Here is a 19,719-nt window from a genome sequence, read left to right on the forward strand (position 1 = left end):
GGTCGGTCGGTCGGTCGGTCGGTCGGTCGGTCGGTCGGTCGGTCGGTCGGTCGGTCGGTCGGTCGGTCGGTCGGTCGGTCGGTCGGTCGGTCGGTCGGTCGGTCGGTCGGTTAGCGCAACACGACCGCCCTGAATATTTCTATGCATTGAGTAAGCACGAAAAAGCTATCATTTGAATGCCTACGGATTCTCAACTCACTCTGAAGTTCTGCGAGTACTTTGATACTTTCTATCCCTGACTGAATTTTGATCACCTGCATTGCCAGCCTGTAATACAGGGTGTCCCAGCTAACTTGGACTAAGATTTATGAAGAAAAAACTAAGCGTTCTGAAACCGCGTGGATGTTGGTAAGGCTTATCTGGAGTTACAGTACCGTTTTTGCGCTCGGACTATTTGGTTTTGGTTTTATGGGGTTTAACGTCCCAAAGCGACTAAGGCTATGAGAGACGCTGTAGTGGAGGGCTCCGGAAATTTCGACCACCTGGGGTTCTTTAACGTGCACTGACAACGCACGGTACACGGGCCTCTAGAATCTCTCCTCGAAAGAAATACAACCGCCGCGGCCGGGATCGAACCCGCGTCTTTCGGGTCAGCAGCCGAGCACCATAACCACTGAGCCACCGCGGCGGCACTCGTACTATTTGAATAATTAGTCGAGATAAATAAATTACCTTCTTAAATATGGCTTGTAACGTTCAGGCGTCAATAGGAAAGTTGTGGAGCTCCACAAATATTGTCCAACCCAGGCACTTCCAACGAGGTAGACTTATAGTGGCCGTTTTTATTCGGGAAAAACTAAAGCCCGCGGAGTTTAAAAATTACAACGTGACAGCGCGCTCCTTGCGCCCGGATGCGCCGCGATTACAGCGCTCTCATCCGTGCTTTGTAAAAAACATCACTGGCTTCGCACCTTTCGTGCTGCTCAAGACAGGACTTCGCGTTGCGCTTGGTTCCAAGATAAGCGCCAGTGGGTTCGGGCGGCAATTGAAAACAAGCGCAGCTCCTGCTTTTCAGCGTAATTCATACCACGTTATCAGGCTTGTTATATGCTTCTTTGCTTGTTGGGACCTTGTTTTCAAACTCGTGAGTGTCATGGTTTCTCCGCATGCATTCTGCTAACGTGAGAGCGCAATTTTCGCCGCAGAAACGGGAGCCGTTCTTTCTTACAACTGCCACCCGTACCCACAGGCGCTTATCTTGGAACCAAGCACAATGTGAGGCTCTGTCTTGGGTAGCCCGAAAGACGCGAAGCGCGTAATGTTTTTTACAAAGCACGGATGAGAGCGCTGTAACCCCGGCGCATTCGGGCGCACAGAGCGCGCTGTCACGTGGTATTTTTTAAACTCCGCGGGCTTTCGTTTTTGCAGAATAAAGACAGTCACGTTAAAGTCTATCGCTTTAGAAATGCCTGGGTTGGACAATATTTGTGGAGCTCCACAACTTTCCCATTGACGTCTGAACGTTTCAAGCTATATTTAAAAAGTTAATTTATTCATCTCGTCTAATTATTCAAATAGTAGGAGCGAAAAAATGGTACTGTGACTTTAGATAGCGCCTAACAACATCCACGCGGTTGCAGTTGGGAAGGACGCTTAGTTTTTTTTTTTAATCTTGGTCCAAGTTAGCTGGGACACACTGTATAAGATGTTATCGCAATCGGTATGAAGGATAATATTTTTATCCTATTTCTTTTTCGTCACCGGTGGAGCGCTTGCTGTGAGAAGAACGTAAAATCGACGCTATGACGTAGTGGCACGTGCTCTTTATGCGCCTTTGCTGGGTCGTAAATTGCAGGCTCCTAGCCATTTGGCCCAGGAACCGGAAATATGGGGGTTTGTTGTCTAGTGGAACTAAATTGAAGACGCCAGCAAGTAGCCTTCAAGTTGAATATCCGCCTTTTTTGCAGGGTCGCGATTCATTTTTACGTAAGTCGCCTCGTCCCGGAGAAGCATCAGCGTCATGAGAATGAAGTCTGACTGGTTCAAAACGAGGCTGAATTACCTTTAGCAGCAGGGATGACGGCGAGATACTGGTTCTCTTAGAACCTTTTAAGAAGTGTGTTTCAAGGGGAGTGAAAGGTTCTGTCTCCTCCCTGAAGCGCTTGGAAAGAGCTCTGCTCATGTACTGCTCACTTAAAGGGTGTCCTACAAAGTGAAACAATTTACTAAGTGTCTCAGCCATATTTTGGGTTACCCATATCGGCATGTATAATCATTGTTACTACTTTGTTCGAAAACGTTAAAACAAAACGTTAAAATGTGAAAAATAACCTTTCGTCCACATGCCGACAGAACGGATGCAATGACTGCGTGCTCTAGAATAAAGGAGCGTAAAATTTTGCCAAACAATAATAGGAAGGAGTGCTCATTCTCCTTGCGCCTAAAATCATTTTACACTGAGCAGAACTAGCGGGAGTGTATTTGTTCCGTTCCTGGGCTGAGCCGAGTCGCCGCCGCCAGTGTAGCCGATCGAAACCATAAGTAAATAAATAAAACAAACTTTGCCGCGTTTTCTATCCGAATCAGCGCGCCGCGAACAGATCAGCTTCGCTGGCCAATGCGCGAGAGCACTATGCTATCGCCGCGACCGGTCATGCCTCGTGTTGAACCGCAACGCACATTTCAATTTCTATTTCAATTTCAATTTATTTCCCAGAAGGTTCTGGTCGGCTGACTGGGCTAAAAGCTGTGCGTAAACAGCTTGACGAGGCCCCAGCCAGCCGTTACAAGGCATAAGAGCACACATTAAAAGAATACATCGAGAAGCAAATAGTTGATACAACAATGAAACAAAAGAGTATCATGGAGTCAAGTAAATGCAGTGAACATATAGATATATTAAGAGGACACCAAAAATATCAATTCGGCAAGTAACACTAACTGCAAGGAAATATGCATACAATCAATTCAACAAATGACATATTGACATAAATGACATAAATGACATTCGTGCTGTGCACTGCGCATCGTGGTCTTCCTGAACTGCTACCGGACTAATATGCACATTAACGCGCGCTGTGCATTGCACCTCGTTATTTTCATCAACTAATACTACTATCGAACTAATATCTTTGACATAAGGGCCAAAGACACAGCAAAGCAACACAATGAGCCTACAGAGACTGAGAGCACTGGGTTTACGCCCCAGCCGATCACTCCTCATGATAAGCGGCAACTAACTCTCGCGCCATGCATTGCACACCGTCGTCTTCTTGAACTAATGCTGCTATCGAGTTAATATCGTCAACGGACGTGCCAACGACCCAGAAAGCGAAACAAAGACGACCTTAAAGGGCCTGGGACACCAACAGAGGTGGCACTCCATTTTCGCATGAGTGCGAAACATAATCGTCCTCGGAAATTTTTCAACGGCTATACACTATATATTTTCCATTGACTGCCTGCTATCCGGCGTACAGGGGCTGAACTCGTCTAAACGGGTTTCGTGTATTGGAGGCGGTGGCTCGGTGGAGTGGCTAATCTTCGTTCGGTAGTCATGGTGTCTACTGGATGGTCGCGTGAGCAGGTATCTCGACTTGTGGTTTTCACAGCCACGATGTCGCTGACGGCAGCTGAATTGATACGCAGTGAAAAGCAATCCTCTCTTCGCGTGCGGTTCAAGGCACCAGTATAGTTCCCATTGTTTTAAGGGCGAACAGGATTACAAAAAAGAATATATGCACCTGCGATTCCGATTGTTCTCGCTTGGCGGAGGCTGGCGCTGCTTCCTGGTCGCCAGCGACATGCGACATCTGTCGTAATAAAATTCATAAAATAATACTTCGCACTTAGGCGTTCTTAATAAGATTTAATGGAGGAATTTTTATTCAATCCTAAGCAAGATGATTAACTCTTCGATATGAACCAACTTGCCCAACAACGCATCCTGCTGAACACACAAGTAAGAACAAATAAGCCAAACAGGGAAAGAACAAATGAGAAAACGAACCAATGAAAAATCGGAAACGGACATGCAGTGGGTGCTGTGTTTACTTTGGTCTTGCTACTTTTCTTAATCGCGGGCATCGATGAAGGCATTTGTTGAATTTTGATAGAGGGGGAGTTTATGCAGCACAGATACCTTAATTACACCATGCAGAAGGATGCGTGGTGCTTTTCATTCAGCGCAGGTTACACGCAAAGAAATCTAAAACAGGCGGTCAGTGAACGCGGAGAGGGGTAAGTAAAATGAATGAATTTGCACTTAAAATATTTACGGGTGCTCAGCGCGAAAGCAATTTTTGCTGGTCGTGAGCTCTACTGCGCCCCTAATAAGGCCGTCTGACATGAAGGCCTTTGGCCTAAAGGTGTTTGTTTCATAGGTATCTTACCTAAATGACTTTGACTTAAAGGCATTTATTGTAAGGCCTTTATCTTCAAGATCTTCACGCTAAACGCCTTTCACCTAGAGGCCTTAATTATGAGGCCCTTTAACTTAAATACCTTAATAATTGCCGTTTTCATTGTAGACCGTCCCCGTTATTTAGTAAAATCCTTCATCTTTCCAGAACTTCCACTATCACTAAATACTACCATCTGATCTCTTGTTTCTACCGTCTCTTGCTTCATTGCCCGCGATCACCCATCAATACACTAGGCTACACTGCTGAGGTGACTTGAAACCCTGACGACGTCATGAGATTTTTTTAGGGGGGAGGGGGACTTTTTGTTCGACATCGAGTCTTGCTGCTGATGAGCCAGATAATACTTCCCGTTAGTAACGCCTACTTGTAAGACTGAAATTGCCTTCCGCAAAGCGCCAGGCTGTAACACGACCAAGAACGCAGTATCGCGCTTCCTGTGGAGAAGGAATGAATGGCTGGATGAGCGCTGACACAATTCTTGTTGCAACAGGGAACGTCCTTAAAGCATAGCACATATACTCACACCGCTCCCAATGGCCCTCTTTTCGCTCCAAAAGGGCATATTGATCGCGGCCAGTGGGATCAAAGAACTTATACAGCCTCCGAATGGACAACTCGGACACAAGGCGCAGCAAGTGATCCATGAAACGAGTTTTATCTGGAGGCTCTCGATCTGTCGCAATCATCGGCGACTGTTTCGGTCGGGTGGATATGTTCGTCGCAAACGCTGTCATGCTGTTTGCACCGATAGAACATATGGAAGTGCCTGTTATAGCTTGCAATCTATGACGTTCATTTTACGGCTTGTAAGCTAGCATGCTTTGACCCATCCCAGCCTGAGCTCTGTTCAATCCCTTGTGCACGGTCGGAGGAGATGGGTTGTAGCCGTGCGACGCATTATGGTCTTCCTATAAAATGTTTATGATGTTTTAGAGAGATGAACAAGTGCTTTAAATTCTCGTCGAATTGTCACATAGTATTTTATTTATTGCGTTAGAATAAGAGCCAAGGCAGTTAGTGTGTTTATTTTTTATTTATTGGAAATCCTACAGTGCACTCAAGTGTTCAAAGAGGAGGAGATTACTTATGCCACATAAGTGATGATAATTGAAAGATCACATCTCAAGCCAAAAGGAAAAATACGATGACATTTGCCAAGAACGAAAACGCAGAAGGGAACAAATGCACGCCACGCACGTCGCACTTCATGTATCAGTACACGTACAGTCGCGGGTGAAAAAGAATAGCACAAATGACGGAACCCCAGAGCGCCGGAATGACAGCGCGTGGCGCTGCGGGTGGCGAAGAGGCTGAAAACGAGAGTGCCGGGCCGCTCCCATTCTACAGTATTAGGGGGGTTCAGCGGACTGCCAAGGACAGCAAAATTACTGGCTAAAAGCAGCGTCATCGTCTATTGTTCCCGCTAGTTCCTTTTGACAAACCATCGTGGACATTAAAAAAACAGTAATAGAAAGAAGCCATCTTTGCTCATGATAACCGAGCCAAAATAAATGCCCCAAGCACAGTCACGTAGGGCCGGCACTTCAACGCTCGGGCGGTGCACGCTTGATAAAGCTTACTTCCTGCCGTCCCCCCCCCCCCCCCCCCCCCCAGGCTGAAAATATGGAAACGGCCCGTTAGGGAGGTCTGTGTACCGCAGCGCCGCGCGGTGAGACATACGAATTCTGATCGCCAGTGATCTGTGCTAATCTTTTTTACCCGCGACTGTACCTACCCACAATGAAGCACTCAACCATGCTACTACGTAACTTGTTTCCGTCGTTCAACCACAGCACTTCACAAAACTTTGCTTTTGAATGCATTCATCGAAAATTTATTATTTTATTGATTTTTCATTACTGATCATGTAGTCTGTAAAAGAGGTTGCGACAAATACCGCTGGCTGCTTGTCTTCATCGTTTAAAAAATAGTTCCTATACTTCATCTTCAACCGGACCCGCCGCGGTGGCTCAGTGGTTACGGGACTCGGCTGGTGGCCCGAAAGACGCGTATTCGATCACGGCTGCGGCGGCCGAATTTTGATGGAGGCAAAATTGTAGAGGCCCGTGTAATTAATAGACTATCGGAATACGTAGAAGAAAAGGAGTACTTCCCCTCCAATATGATAGGCTGCAGGCCGGGTCTCTCAACGCAAGACGCTATGCTACGAATCAAGAAAAGTCTGTTGGATCGCCCCACACGAGACACCAAGGCGCTGCTGGGACTCGACGTGGAACAAGCTTTTGACAACATCCAGCATCAAGCCATTCTCAAAGCCATATCTGACCACAATCTCGGAACACGCTTCTACCGCTACGTCAAGGCATTTCTGGAAGATCGAACGGCCACTCTCCGGATAGGCGAGCACGTCTCGGAGAGCTTTGAACTGGGCGATAAGGGAACACCACAAGGCTCAGTACTTTCACCATTCTTATTTAACTTGGCGATGACAAAGCTTTCTCGCGCACTGGGTGAAATTGTTGGTGTGGAGCACACCATATACGCAGACGATGTCACCATCTGGAGCACCGATGGGAGCGATGCGGAATTAGAAGCTGGCATGCAAGAAGCCATCACGGTTACCGAGGCCCATCTCGCCCCAATGGGACTTCGCTGCTCTTCCAGAAAATCGGAGCTGCTCATTTACCACCCCCCAAGACCAGGGCGCCCGTCCAACGACTGGCGCAGACACCCTCCGCCGCGTCCCTCCGGTTTCCCCCGCTACTCCACATATCGAGTTCAGGGATCAATTATTCACGTACAACGAGCTCACTAAACACTTTTATCTAGGCAGACGAGCGTTTCCCCTCCCGGATAAGAAATTAACCCGCAGCCAGTCGGTCACGTTACGCTTGCTCCAAACGAACGCATACCCCAACCCCTGGCGCATGAAGCACATCGACCCAGATTACGACGGACAACATGTGCGTGACCAGTGCAGTGAACGTGTAGACTTGACCCATATGCTGTGTGGTTGTGCATCAAGTGACACCTACGCCCAGAACAAGGAACATTGGGACAAAGTACTAAAGAGTGCTTCACTTCACGACCAGCTTCGGGCTGTCCAGGAGGCCCGCGCGGCGGCGGAGAGCTTCGGGCTCTCTGTGCCAACGTGGGAGCTGCCCTATACACCTGGCGCCTAGCCGAGTGTCCTTCAGGACCCCTACTGTGGGAAATAAAGTTTTACCACCACCACCGTGTAGTATGCGATGTCAGTGCACGTTAAGGAAGCCCAGGTGGTAAAATTTTCCAGAGCCCTTCACTACGGTGGCCCTCATTGCCTGAGTCGCTTTGGGACTTTAAACCCTAATTATAAAGCGATAATTTTTTTAACCAGAAGTGTTTTCTACGCGTAAATAATAGTTAGCAGGTGCGTCGTTTCTTAAAAAAAGAGTCAGCTTCAAAAGTCATGTTAACAAATCTTGACGCGTTGTTTTGGACGCATTCAAGCATATCCAAACAATAAAAGTGATTAAGGCACTATACTACAAATGCCTATTCAAAAATAGGTGTTATTTCAGTGAAAAAGAATATTTTTTTTTACACTTCAGGGAGCTGCATTAAAATTTCTGTTATAGCAATTAAGCGTTCTGACCGCTTATGGTAAGATATACTCCACCTGAGACGTCCACTTAAAGCGACTTCAGAACTGAGCGCTAGTATATTAAGACATTTTTTTCGGAAAAGAACGCTCTTTAATGTGCATTGGTTTTAAACTTGAGTACGCTTTCCAGAGAATGATGCAAGAAAGCATGTAAAAGTACTCACGGATATCTGGCATTTAGGGGATCAGGCATAAATTGACCCTAATTTGAGCTGAAGAGAGGGTTTAAATGCCATCACAAATCCTACAATCATTCGCAGAGAGCCCAACTTTGCAGGTAATATTCAAAACACTCTCATTTATATAAATCAGTTAGAGCAAAGGTGCAAGAACTGTCCACCACGGTGAACCAGAGTACACAGTGACAAAATCAGAGTTAAAGCCAACAATCAAAACTCAGTGCACGCGGCCATCAAGAATGAAGCTATTCAAGCACAGAGGCATAAACGGCAGTGTGTATCATACACAACTAAAGGCCTTCTAAAATCAATAAATATACGTTCAAATTAATAACCAATGTCGGCTGAAGAAAACAAGCCATCACTAAATAAAAGTCGGAATAGAGCAGGAGAACCTAGTTTTATAGCCTAGTGGACCTGCTGTAAAATACTTATATTGGTCAAGCTGTTATATGACTGCTTTGTATATTATATGATAAAGCGTTAGGCAGCATACAGTTGTCCAAAGAATTGGTCTGTAAATATCAACAGAATTTTGGAGCCAATTTAGGTACTAAAGAACGTCTTAGGGGCAATGAAAAGGGGGTAAGCAGCTAGTGAGAATCAGGTAGCAGCAGACTCTTTGAAGGACGGAGGGTAGGTTGTGCTAGAAAAACTAGCCACCCTGTATGCGCAATGACCTGTGACCTCGATCGTCCCAGAAGCTTGGAAGAATGTTAATACTATTGTAATTCATAAGAGAGCAGAGGTCGAGGACTTGAAATTTAAATTACGGACCAATCGGCTTATTCGTTGCCTACAAAGTATTTATTAAGGTAATCGCCAATAGAATCAGGACAACTTTAGAATGAATCAACCAAATAATCAGGCAGGCTTTCGTAGGATACTCGACAATATACAATATTCACACTATCTATGAGGTTATAAAGAAATGCACAGAATGTAACCGACCCCTATATATGGGCTTCATTGAATAGGAGAAAGCAATTGACTAAGTGGAAATCTCAGTTGCCATGCAGGCATTGCGTAATCAAGGTGTACAAAAGAAAGTTATGCGCAAATATTGGAAGATATCTGCAATGAGTGCACAGCTACCATAGTCCTTCAAAAATTCAGCAATAAAATTCCAATAAGGAAGTTCGTCAGGCAGGGAGACACGATCTCGCTAATGCTATTAACCCCCTTTTTATAGGACCTATTCCGAGGTCTGGACTGGGAACAGTTGGGGATAAGAATTAATGAAGAATACTTAAGTAACCTGCGATTCGCTGGTGGCTTTGCCTTGATAGGCCACTCAGGAGATAACTGCAAAGCATGATCAATTAGTCAGACAGGCAGAGCAGAAGGGTTGGTCCAAAAATTAACATGCTGAAAACTAAAGTAACGTTAAACAGTCTCGCAAAGCAGCATCAATTCACAATGGACAGGTGCTGGAAGTGGTAAAGGAATACGTCTACTTAGGGCAGGTAGTGACTGCTGATCCGGATCATGAGAGGGAAATAACCAGAAGAATAAGAATGGGGTGGAGCGCACATGGCAGGTTCTCTCAGATCATGAACGGAAGTTTACCGTTATCTCTCAAGAGAAAACTGCACAGCAGCTATATATTACCGGCAGTCAACAATGCGGCAATAGGACAGAAACGAGAATGCTAAAGAAAAGCGTGCAGCTTAAATTAAGGACAGCCCAGCGAGCTACGGACACAAAAATGATAGGAGTAACGTTGACAGGTAGGAAGCGCTCAGATTGGGCGAGGAAATAAACGCGGGCTATTGACATCAAAGCCGAAATAAAGAGGGAGAAATGGGCTTGGGCCGGACATTTAATGCGAAGGCCACATAGCCGCTTCTCCTTAAGGTTGACGGAGTGGATTCCAAGAGAAGAGAAGCATAGCGGGAAAGGACAGGTGACGGGAAAGGACAGGTTTAGGAGAGAGTTTGGAAAGGGATTTGTCTTGAAGTGGGCCTAGCAAGGCTGACGATGATGATGACGGGTCCACGTTTGGTGATTTGCAACAATATATAACCAAAGTACATTAATGGCCGTTGGCGCTGAAAATCGCAACCATGTCGTGAATTGCACGCAATTATTTTATAGCAATAACAACCATCGTATAAAATAACAGAGACAATCGCTAATGAAATGGAGCTTATAATTTCCGCTTACAATTACTCATTGCCAAAAATTATCGGAGGGCGTAGTTGGGAGTACATTCATATAAATAATGATTAAAATCAATGGCGTAGATTTTTTTGATTAGCTGGTACGTAAAGCCTGACATTTTTTTCTTTTATATCGCACATGTTGAACAATGAACCTCGTGTTCGCGGTATGTGTCAATCTTTTTGCGACGTGTTTTGCAAGTGATATGTTTGTTCCTTTGTACTTTTTCTGTATTATCCCCAGTCCTGCACGGGCTGGAGGCTGGCTTGTATTAAATACAAATAAAACATATAAGAATTCCTACCGAAAATACGAGATTAAGTACATATGCGTGCTTAAGAAAGATAACGTTTTTACTGCACCCTTACTTCCCTCTTCTTTAAATATTATTTCACAGATTCCTTCTATGAATGCGAGATTTACTAATGGTAGTAGGTTTTCCGTCTCCGCTACGCTTAAGGAGTTCGGGACTTCGGTAAGTAAAGCAATACAGAGCTCTACTTCAGGACAGTTCTTGCCAGGAAGAGAGTGATCTTTACGCTCTGTGGCGCACAAGTGCTGCCATAGCCTATTCCATAAAGAATTATCAGTAAGCTACTAAAAAGTACCATTTCATTGTCTAGCCATGTACTGTATCTAATTTTTGCGCAATCCTTAGATACCGGGGTTGTCCCTGACGATTGGAAGAAAGCTGAAATTACACCCATATTTAAAGCGGATGACCGCACGTGCCCTAACAACTATCGTCCCATTTCCCTTACTAGTATACCGCCTAAACTACTTGAGCACATTATTTTTTCCAATCTTATGACCCACATAGAATCAATGAACTTTTTCTATCCGAATCAACATGGCTGCCGGAAGCAGCTCTCATGTGAGACCCAGCTCGCCGAATTCACCCACGACATTCTACAATACTTAGATAATCTTGTCCAGATCGACGCTATCTTTCTCGACTTTTCAAAAGCATTTGATCGTGTTTCCCATAATCTTCTTTTTTTTAAGTTGTCATCGCTCGGCATTCCACGAACTTTGCTCTCCTGGCTAGAACACTTCCTTAAAGAACGTAAGCTGTTCACCTGTGTTAATAACTGTCGCTCAGCTTTTACCGACGTAACATCCGGCGTACCTCAAGGTGCAGGCTTATCACCTCTTTTTTTCCTCATCTACATCAATGACCTACCGATCAACATAAAATCCACGCTACGTTTATTCGCAGATGTCTGCGTAATTTACAGCCCCATCCATGGCGCTAGCGCAATTGCCCCTCTTCAACAGGATCTAACCACTATCTCAACGTGGTGTGACAAATGACACATGCCTCTTAATCTAAATAAATGCCAATCCATATCATTCTCCCGCAAAAACACAGTTATTGATAGCACTTACAACATAAAATCGGTCGCCGTCACCAGAACATCATCTTATAAATACCTACGAGTACACATAACATCATCACTGTCATGGACAACGCGCATTCAGACCATCTGTTCCAAAGCATCACGCACACTTGGTTTTCTCCGGCGCAATCTAAAATCTGCATCACCTGAAGTAAAAAAGTTGGCATACATAACATTCGTACATACATCCTAAATTGGAGTACGCGTCATCTGTCTGATATCCATCACAATTGTATCTGATCTGAGATCTTGAAGCCATTCAAAATCGCGCCGCCCGTTTCATTACATCCCAGTACTCAAGAAATACCAGCGTAACATTACTAAAATGATCCCTCGGCCTTCATACGCTAGCAACTCGCCGTGTTATTTCCCCTCTATGCCTCTTTCACTCTTTCTTTTATCGCTCACCAAGACATTTGTTGCTGCAGCCACCCCCACGTACGTCATCCCGCCTAAACCATGGTAACCAAATCGCACGCATTAAAACCCGCACCTCCGCAATGAGCAGTTCATTTTTTCCCGACGCCATAGTCCTCTCGAATGGCCTTCCCAACAATATAATAACATGCTCCGATCGCCACCTTTTCCGCGAGAAACTGGCTAATCACTTCTCATAAACATATTCATACTGCGACACCGAAGTGCCAACTGTTCCTTGTTTTCTTTTTGAATGTTTATTTCTTGCTTTTAGTTTGTATATTAATGTACTCTTTTTGTACCCTGTGTATTTTCCCCCATTTCCTTTCTTTTGTGTTTTCTGCCACTACCCTCAAAACTGTATGTACGCCCCCTCTTATGTAATGCCTTCGGACCTTGAAGGGACAAATAAATAAAATAAATGAAAATGCGAATTATTCCCCAATACAATGAACGTGCAGCCGTAACAGTGACGACTGGAATCTGCAGTCGTGATTTCTCTGGGAGATATAAAGTGAGACCAGAGCACTACACAACTTGGGGTTTCACTGGTCATTGCCCCAGGCAGCCATCTTCGTCTACGCTCATACAGCTAAGACAGGCTAAGGAGGCAGCCTTGCAGAGGAAACATTGAAGATGGGAATTAAAGAGGGACTTCTGGTTTCGCTTTCGGCTCGTTCAAAGGTCGAAGGTATCTTTCATGCTTGTCAGGTTATGCCCACAAAACTTACAGGATCATAAAACATCTTGAAAACGTAGCAGTACGAAAAAACGAGGACAAAATAGACACAGGTACGACAGGACATATGCTGCACATCCAACTGGAACCAAAGCTTAAGTAGAGTGCGCTACTATCGTCCCCGTGGCAATCAATCGCAATGGTCCAAAAGCGCTGCTACGTTTTCAAGATGGATCAATACCAACTGGCCCAAACTTTGGTGCTTTTGTCATAAAACATGCACGACAGGACAAAAGCCGATTATCGTTATCGTTAGACTTAGCGTTAGAAATGTCTCCTGCTTGTGCCATATCTCTGTACATTTCGCAACGCACAATCAAATAACTAAGCGTCTTGTTTGTACTGATTATACATAGCAAACCCTACAGTTAGCGATGTAGGCTCAGAATACATCTCGTCCGAGAGCTATTGGAAAGCACCGACTCGTCATTTCGACATCTCCTTCAAAGGTCCTAACAAAGACGCCGACGGCAACATCTGTAGCGTTGTATCTGTGAATGGTTGAAAAATAAGCCAGTGACTACTAGAAAGTATACGGTTGAATTTTGTGTTAACCGTTATTCGTCTGAATCAGGGATGAACTTGGCGATCATTATGTTGCTGCTGAATCTCGCTGCAAAGTAATTCCGACATTGTTCAAGGAGCAAAATCTCTCAGGGCTATAATAGTTTTAGAACGTGCTGATGCGTCACATGCGCAGAAGTTTGTTCGCACAAACAGTTTAAAAATAATGTAGAATAGCTTTTTTTTCTATTATTAGTACCAGGCTTCAGTATCTAAGATACGCCACTGCTATTATGACTGCTATTATCATTAGCCTTTGTTGTCTTCGCTAAGACAAAAACACTGCTTCTGAACTTTATTGCTGAACGTAAAGCAGCCAAAAGAGCGTCACAGTCTTTGTTTCCGACAGGAACTTTATCTGGAATCCAAGCAATTCGAGCAATGATGAAGGTGGCCCGCATATATTTATGGTGCCCGCACAGAACATCTGTTAAACAAGATAGTTGCACCTTTGGATTTGTTTTCTTGTACTGTTGTAATAGAAGCTGGGCGCGTATTTTAAGTTCCACAAATACGACGTAGAACCAATGCAGGTTTGAGACGGCGCAGGCGAATTAATTATTTTTAATATCAGCATATTGTGAGTTCCTGATCAATGTTTGGCACAGCAAAGCTTCTATAATGCTTTCTTAAATGTATAACAAGTAGCTTCGCCGCTTAGGGATATACGAATACTGTTGGAATAGCATTACACATAATCAAGCCCGCAGCCTCCCTTGAAAGTTATAGTGCAGAGCTCATGCATAGATGTCAGTTCATTCCATAGCCTGCATCTAGCGTACACCTATATCCACACTGAAACTGCGTGGTGACGAACAGCCGGGTTGTCTCTGCAAGAAAGAAAAAATAATAGTCTTCCATGTCCGTTCCGCTGACTCCATTACTGCTGGGGACAGTAAGTAAAAACTTTGTCTTCGCTGTGGGGAAATTAGAGTAAATCAATATAGTGCAACCAAATTGTCCGCCTTTCCTTCCACCCCTTCCAGCAAATACTTGAAGCTGAGCACATTTGCCGTTCCCCGGCTTTGCTCTTCTTAGCTTAGTGTGTTCCGCATGTTGAAAAGTGAGATTTGGTTTTGCGTATCCAAGAAGAAAATAGTGCTGTGAATTCAAGCGCAAAGCGTTTACGGAGCAAGCATCACTTACTGTCGCCTAGCTTCCATGCACAAAAGCAGCGCTAAAGCACCCGGAACCCACTTTCCATGTCTACAATACAACGCGTGGTGCGCGGAGGTTTGCTTAGCTCCTGCGAAAAGATCGCGCGTAAAGTAGCGCGGCATCACGACGCCCCCCAGCCACCAAACCAAACCCTCATCGAAATCCCCAAGGAGATCAACGGGGCGGCCACAAAGCTGGCATGCATTTCCTTTGTCAGCCTGCCTTCCCCACGCCTTTCATCTCTGGGAGATTCCGTAGTGGCTCGCGCCTACTCTCACCTAGAATACCCGTCCCCACCCGACCCCGCTGGGGCCCATTTCAGTACCACGACCGCCGGAGGTCGAGCTTTCGTGGCCCTACGTTCTCTTTTCCCGCAGTTCCTCTCGGCTGGTCCTCCCGGCATAAAAAAACTCCGAGTTAAGTACAGTGCCGCACAGACGCGAATATAAGCACCCACCGTCTTGAATGTTCTTCGACATGAGAGGGTCGTGTTTCTCCTTTTCGCTCTATGCGCTCTTCTAGCAAAATCTTCTTGCCATCATGATATTGGGATTGCCGTCCTCATGAAATCACTTTGTCATACAGAAAAGCCATATGACCTGTTTCCGGCACTCATATGACCGATGTTGCACACTACATATTAAATCGCGTCATTCTGCTATATCATCAAGCAAGGATGTTCCATGATGTAGTGCTCCCGTTCACATGTTGAACTAAGTATCGCCCACATGACCTTGACTCGGTAACAGTCACTACATGGACGAAGCGGTTTTCACAAAACAGCTATCGCCAGCGCCATGTTTTTGTGACTTTGAACCTCCTTGTAGATGCAGATCTCTGCGCAAGGCTAACTAAAATAGCTCTCTCTGGAGCGGACAGTGGAACTCTGTCACAACACGCCAACGCACACTCAATTTCCTCTTCTTCAAATTAGCTATACCTCATAAAAATGTTGAGTACCAAATACTACATGCAACGGAGGCACTTCTCTCTAGAGGTTCCAAATAACCTTATTTGGCTCGTCTAGGCCCAAGCTTTGCGTCTAAATATTAAGCAGTGTTAAAACGAATAACGTGGAAGTTGAACTTTACAAGATTTCCTTTGAGAGAAGTGCGAATTTCTTCCAGTTCAGGAACCTGCCTCAGGCATATTCCAGAAACTCTTGCGTCTAATACCCAACAATTTTGGACAAACCAGTTTTGAGCGAAAAACTGTTCGTGAAGGCAATGTTTGCTAAGCTTATCATATGAAAGATTCTTTAGTAATTCAAGCAAGAGATCCCCGAGATTCATAAATTCACGCATTGAAGCCCCCATGCCTGGAAAAAGAGCGTTTTCAAGATAACTTTCGCCTTCCCACCACCCTCTCACTTGGCCGTATTGCGCTCTACTGAGCTGTGTTATTTCTTGATTGCAGATATTTCAGGTCAGCTGTGGTAATCATTTTTATGATGCCACCTGTCGCAGAACCCATGCCCGGACAACAATTTCTTCATGTTCACATTCCCTCTCTCACTACCTTTCCCACTGGCAGCTTGCTCCCCTCCCCAGAACTTCCTCCTCGGAGGGACGACTCTATTTACCCGCCGTCGTTGATGTAGTCACTGCCGACACTAAGACAAGCCTTGCTGTCTAAACCAGCTGAATGAAGCCCCTCCATTCAGCCATTTTTCTCTTTCTTTTCTGCTTTTCATCTTGGTGTCTTTTCTAATTCATGCCCTTTTGTTCCATAGCATGTTAAGTGTTCCTAAATATCAACAGTGCACGGATATAAGGAGCAGTTCATGAGCAAGTGACACTGGTTTGTTTCGTGTGATGTGCTGCTTTTTGACCATATTTTGTAATGGCTTCTAATATAGAACGTCATATTAAAGTACAGCAATTCAAGAAATATGTTTACTCCTCGTCAAAAGTAGGAAGGAACCCAACTTGGCACGAACAAATGGCCGTTCGCGTGTTATCGTGTCCTGAATGACAGTACTTCTACTTTGCCAATTTGGTTGCAGAGGCGGCTGATCACTACATTGAATTTCTTTTATTTTAAAGAACAATTACTCGGTGGAATAATATGCGAAATTTATTGCGTAAGAACTAAAAAGTTTCCGAAATGCAGCTTTGTACCGCCGGATAACAGTCAAAATGCTGATTGCACACCTGATTGGCTGTGCGTATTAGTCTAGTTAGCACTAATTAGCCCTTAACCAAGACGCTTGCTTTACATTCTGAAGCACAGGCACGACTCACCCGAAATGTTGTCTAAAAATGGGAAATAGGCAGGGCATTAATTTTTAGTTGTGCCATTAGAGAAAAATAAGGTAGTTGTTTGGCTCTGCTCCAGCCTAATTAGCTTTCGAGATGAAAAAAATGAGGACTATTCAGAATGAAACAGTGTGCCGAAAATAATCATCGTGTCCTGTGGTCTGTACCGGCGTCTGCGCTCAGAAAAGGAAACTAATCAAATGTTCTGGCTAGAAAGATTGTTTATGACGTCTTATGCGCCCCTAAAGTAGAACAGTTTGAGCAAGTATGGGTTTAATAAATTAACCGCGAATGCAGATTTCGCAAAGGTGATCTTTTTTTAAAGAAAGCCAGTTATTGGACGGCTGGAAGCCTTGACTTTCGAAAGCTTTGCACGCTTCGATGGGAGTGGAAAATGCGTGAGCGTTATGAACGCAGTGAATCAAAAACATTCATTCCGGCAGCTTGAATTCGCTTGGCATGTTTTCTTTTTGAGGACATGCTTCGTACATTGGAAACATCAGGGCGAGGCGGCAAAACGCAACCACCCAACTATGCCGCCAGAAAAGAAACAGGCAAGCAAATTCATTCTATCAGTACATTACTTTGAGCGAATTCGCATGATGGTTTCCAACGTAAAATAGCAAGAAACGTTTGAACAATTCCGTAAATTATTGTTGCTGCCACTGCTTGCTGCGTACGTAGGATGTTTATGTTTCTGGAATGGTTGCTGGTTTTATGAGTAGGGGAATTCAAAAAAAAAGACGGATAAACATAGGTCCATGCGCAAAAGATACAAAACTGATTAGGGCACTTGGGCAATCGGCTCCCAGTTCATGCGGCATTTGAAAAATTGCTTGGAATTGTTACACCGATGGAAAATATATTACCAAAGCCTACTTTCCCTCGTTGCTATCGTGAAATTTGATATTGAGTTATGCAAGCAAACTAATAACTGCGCGCCGACGATGGTTGATAGACTTTATTTATGTCAGAAAGAGAGCGTCATTCTCTGAAATACTCGTTAGATACGTCCAATAATTCAATCAAGAAAACACTGCACTGAATTTATTGACCATGTTCAAATGCGGGTAAACGCGGCTTCCTGATTATTTTAATTGGAGACAAAGACAAATTTCGACTCCTTCATGACGATCGGAGATGTAATACATAAGACGGTAACATCAATTTTCCACCATTGTCAAAATAAACACCCAAGGCTTACAACACAAAAGGAGTAATTCGCAAACAATCATTTCGGTACCACTAAACGCGCGTAACCCGAAAATCCGCAGGGAAGAGATGCAGTGGATTTTGGTAAGATTTAAGCCTTCTGAGAGGCTTAGCTGAGTTTCTTCGTACTTTGCACTCATGTGTATGTTTGTATGGAAATGAAACCTGATAGATGACGGTGATAACCTGAATTATTCACTTCAGTCTAATACGCTGTGGGACTGTATAGGTATTAATTAAATACTCGCACAACCGACTGCATTGAGGCTTATAGCTTGACTCTATGGCTAGGGTTTATTCCTTGGTGTGAAATTATTTTGAAAGGCACTTTATTGAATGAACGACTTGCGAAAGTGCGAGAATTTTCACGATAGTGAGTTCTACACTCGTTTGTGTACACACAAACAAGTGTGACCACTGTGTTTGTGCACAGTATCTTTTTCTGTTCATGAATACTTCTGAATGCATGGCTGATTCTCTATGTACTGCAGGCAACCAGCCGCCAATTTTCTGTCCCAATTAGCTTCCGCTGCGTGTACGCTGCAAGTATTCTCCAGCAAAATCCAGTACACGAGTTCGCTAATCCGACTGATATCTGACACTGATTTTGTTCAGTACGCCTACAATCAGCTCTCTTAATTGGCCGTAACTGCTAATGCTTAACGCAGTGCGACTTACACCTAGTAGGCAGAGCTTAACTTAGTACAAAGAGAAAAGACGGACACAGTGCTAGCACAGAATTGAGCATTTTTATTTATGTCGCGCTATCAACAGGCAGAAGCGAGCACAACCAAGCTGCATTTAGGATTGACGCTGTGCGATAAAATATAGTAGGATATAAACGAATTGTAGAAGAAAATTATTGAAGAAAAGCCCCTCCATTTTTCTGTAGTAACTGTAACAGCTAAGACAGAGTCTTTGTTCATGCACGTGGTTTCTTCGGATGAATCCGAAACGCTTGGAAGGTTGTCCACGTGCTCTGGACTTTGTTTGTTCAGTGTAGTAAAGCGGCTGAAATTAGGGATGCATGTTGAGTATGTTACCATTTAAACAAATACCAACTAGGTCAACAAAGTACCCTTTTGTAGGGCTCGTAAGTAATGAAGAAACAGTGTCCGAGACTAATGTCTTTCTTTGTAGTACCTTACAGATATCATAGATGTTCGGCGAAGGGTTATGTACACGCTAGTTTTTGAGATATTTCTCACTTCCATCCTTGCGCACTAGCAACATCTCTTCGTTAATGAGTCAAGATTGTTGTGTTTTGCGGTGTCCATGTGTCTACGTTCAGCATGCTTTGTAGGTCAGCGTGGATTTTAGGCTGGAAAGCTGCGGCTGCCGAAAAGGCGAACAGTTGACATCGTCTTGCACTCTTAGTTTGGCACTGAACGAAAAAGTACGGCAGCGCTAGCTCTTATTCGGGAAGAGAAATAAAAAGTAAAAAAAAAAATGCTAAGCAAGAACCTGCGTTTACAATCGACCTGGTGACAAAAACATTTATTTAACATGATTAAACAACATGAGTTTAATATAACGTAGATACACAAACGCACACATGCCTAAATGCGCTAGCGCTATGTCCTTCCAGAAGTAGGGAATAAAGAGTTTCCCTGGCTTTTAAGCCGGTTGTTGTTGTCCAGAGCTCTAATACCGATGTTAAG

Source organism: Amblyomma mixtum, chromosome 2 (genome assembly GCF_055824585.1).
Source record: "Amblyomma mixtum isolate Tamu chromosome 2, ASM5582458v1, whole genome shotgun sequence".
Lineage (NCBI taxonomy): Eukaryota > Metazoa > Arthropoda > Arachnida > Ixodida > Ixodidae > Amblyomma > Amblyomma mixtum.